Source organism: Octopus sinensis, linkage group LG5 (genome assembly GCF_006345805.1).
Source record: "Octopus sinensis linkage group LG5, ASM634580v1, whole genome shotgun sequence".
Lineage (NCBI taxonomy): Eukaryota > Metazoa > Mollusca > Cephalopoda > Octopoda > Octopodidae > Octopus > Octopus sinensis.
Genome location: NC_043001.1, coordinates 17975323 through 17979298, shown reverse-complemented (window position 1 = coordinate 17979298; position 3976 = coordinate 17975323).

The window sequence follows — 3976 nt, the reverse complement described above, 5'->3', positions numbered from 1 at the left end:
TATCTTTCGCTGAGCAATTTTCACCATCATTGTTTAATTGTTTCTTGTTTTGACTTTTCTCGACTCTTATTTCAATCGTTTCCATCACACCATCAGCTTCATTCTTATTTGTATTTTCACGATCGTTATCTTGAGAACCAATATGTCCAATATTATCTTCTGTAAAATCGCTACATTTGTTCAGTCCTGTAGTTTTGCATAGATCGTCTGGATATTGTGAATGATCAGCCATTTTTTCAGTTTGGGAACAGAGGTGTTCATAACTCGAAAAACTATCATTCTCTGTGAAATTCATGCTGGTCACTTCAGATTGACTGTCAATGGATAGAAATCACTCTGATTTATTGTTTTACTTTCAACTGTGACGTCACCAATGAATGTGACAGTCATTCGCGCTGTAGTAATAGTGGTAGTAGTAATATCGTCGCTATCACTTTACTATTGTGCGTTTTTTTAAAAAATAAAAATGGAAAACATGACATATGCTAAAACGAAAAGGGGAAAAATGCAGATTCCAAATTTTGAACCCGGCAGCCTAAAAGGCCCAGAAACTAATTTTACCTTTCTTCGATGATTAAGCTGGGTTACTCACACCCACCTTTCTCATCACTTCCTTCCATCGTTTCACATACTCTTTCTGTGGCAGGTTCCTCTTCTCCAACCCCATCTTGCTCTTCAGATGATATCTGAAGTAGTTTAACAAACCGGGGCCAGAGACGAAGGATCCTGTCACAAAACCTTCCATTCTGGTTCTCCACACACACACACTTTCAGTACTGCCACCGTACAGTAAAAACAAGCCTCACCTTCCTTGGAGAGTCCAGTTGGCGGTATCATCTTTATCATAGATCCAGCCGACAGCTGTACTCGTCCCAACCAATGATTCGCTTAAAGCCAAAAGTAAGCCAAGTTTTCATTTATGTCATATTAAAACTACATTTTTAAGTCTCATTCGAACTCATATAACATTCTTTGTATTTGTCTGTCTTGTTATGTCCATATCTATGTAAGATCGCATGATTGTAATAAAGATTTTGCTATCACTTTACTATTGTTGCTAATATGAATATTATGTTATACATACAATAACTGCTAATGGCAAAATCAGTGACACAATAAACAAAATGTTTAGCTGTTTTTAGTTACGTATATTTCCGTTCCGTGCTCAAACATCCAGAGATTGGTAAAATAAGCACTAATCAAATACTAAAATAGATGTTAATCAACAGATTAACGGCAGCATGAACAAATATCAGCCAAGAGACTGTCTCTGGATGAACTTTGAAATGATGTTGATGTCAGAAAAATATAAGGTCAATATTGATAACTGCCAGTAAAAGGCTTCTAACAAAGAATTGAAGAATCGCAAGTAAGTCTGTGTTTCGTACTACGCTGAAGGATTACGAAATGATAAGCGGAATAATCCAATTCAATTTTTATTGGCTCAAAAAGCAAAATCAAGACCATGTAGGGGAACAGGGAGTTATGTACAGAGAGGGTGGTCATACAAAGAGTTCAGACCATTTCTGGTCAAGAGAGACTTTGAACCGAGCGGCCGTCGGCATCTTCACTATCTCGTCCGGCAGCTTATTCCACGGATCCGCAACACGGACGGAGAAAGCCCATCTCCTTCGATTGAGATGAATATTCGTTGACCAAGTGGTTTTGGTGAGTTTGTAACTCAACATCTAGGAAGATAAATTCGTGTAGACATACTTTTGTGGCTTGACCAATGTCCTGTTAAGTTACGTGGAGTCTGGATATGAACTGAAGTCTCATGCCAAACAGTCGCCGATTTCTCTGGGAAATGAGCGGAGAGAAAACTCTCTGAGTGTTCGAATGGAGTTGTAGATATCTAGAAAACTTCGATGGTTTACAAATTCTTTACCATTTGGTTATGTAACTTGTTTAAGACAGCTGCTGTTTTAGTCCTGTAACTGCTACTTAGCGAGATCTCAGTATAATACACCGTATTTTGCGGAATATAAGACGCGCTTTTTTCTCAAAATTTGACCTCAAAATCACTGTGCGTCCTGCATGGTGAAGGTCAGTTTTGAGGTCCAGCTTTGGACCTTGGCATCCCCCTTGTTTAATAATACAAACAACTCAGACAACTTCCAAATGAATATAATGGTATATTAAGCTGTACACGATGTGTACAGACCTTGTACATACTACATTTACTCATTCCATATCCCAACATCCCGTAATTATCAGTACTGCAGTTCATGGTTCTCCGTGGCGCTTTGTCGAATTATGTTAATTTCCTGCTTAATCTCAGCGCTACACATTTTAACTTTTCTACTTCCCTAAACATTGTGGCTTTATTCATAATTAACACAGGTGGCAATACTATGAGTAAAATGGCCTCATAATACCGTAATTAAAGTTTGCCTACCGTAACATGAACTGACCATCTTTGCTCACCAAGCCAAAACAATGGAAGTGGCGCCGCCTCTTGAGCGGCTTGGAAACTAACATACACCATTGGCGCGGATTTTAAACACACCTTCAGTGCTCACGTCTGTACTGAAAACCAGACATTTTCCTGTTACGTTTGCGAGCTTCGCGAACAGCTTATTAAAGAAACAGATGACCAGGAGTAGTGGGAAAACATTACTATATCTAAAAAGAGCACAGATAATATAACAGACCGAGACAAGCGACTAAGAACTGCATGATTAGAGTTTAGAAATCTTCGTCAAAACCATCCAATTTCTTTATTAGCCACAAGGGCCCAAACATAGAGGGGGGGGGGAAATACAGCGTGATTGGGGTCAGACACACAATGATTATATGGCTTTTAAAATTTTACAAAATATAATGGAATCGAATGAAATCGAATGAGATACAACAAGGACGAAATACACACATGAGATGAAGCAAAGAGATGGCTTACGCTCCGACCCCACGAGCCCCATTCTCCTATTGAAATTTTTGTATGCAGACTTATGACATGTTCACAAGGAATCTTTCATTCCCAGCACCCTCGCAACATTCAACCATCTTTCTTTGAACATTTTCTTTGACAGGCATCTTCTCTCCAGCCTTACCTTCCTTTTAAGGTGGAAGATAAAATATCTCACCAACCCGAGACCGGAGATGAGGTTGCCTGTCGCCAAACCTTTCATTCGCGACTTCCATACCACCTCTTTCGCTATTGCTACTACTGCGAGAAAACATTGCTTACCTTCTTTCGACAGCTGTACTCTTCCCGAACCTAACAGCAGATGTTCTGCATAAGCCCACACTTCAGACACTCCCGGACACTGAACAATAGCGTGCAGAACGGTTTCCCTATCCCGTCCGCATCTTGGACAGTCGGCAGTGGTAGTTCGACCGTGTCGTGCGAGCTTATCCCGAACGGGTAAGGCTCCTCGGTAACATTGCCAGGCCAGGGATGTTTGGAAATTATCCAAACAGCCCGGCCCGAACGTCCGTCGGAACAGACTGTCTAACTGGTTATCTCCGAGACCTAGGATCTTCTCTAGGGTATCGCCGTTCCCAGCCTCTACCAACCTGCTATAGAAAAAATGTGGTGGTACCAAAACCGCTAGCATCACCCAACCATCCATGACTTTTTGGAAACCTACGATGAGATTGTACCAGCATTCATCAATGGCGTCATTCGGTTGGCCAATGGAGGAAGAATGTAAAATGTTAATGCGTCCATTAAGGGAGACATTAACAAACTTTCATTGTTTGTTTTGTTTTGTTTGTTCCTTCTCGAGCCATGGCTGGCTCATAGGTTCCCCACCTGAACAGGACGCCGGTCCGTCGCAGGTGAGTTGCAAGATGCAAGAGGAAAGAGTGAGAGAAAGTTGTGGCGAAAGAGTCAGCAGAAGTTCGCCATTACCTTTTGCCGGAGCCGTGTGGACTATTTTCGTCTTTGAACGGAATTCTTTTGGGAATTTTACGACCGACTTTGTTAGGTTTTCAAGTTTTCCTTTTGTTCTCTGTTCTTGTTTGAAGCTAG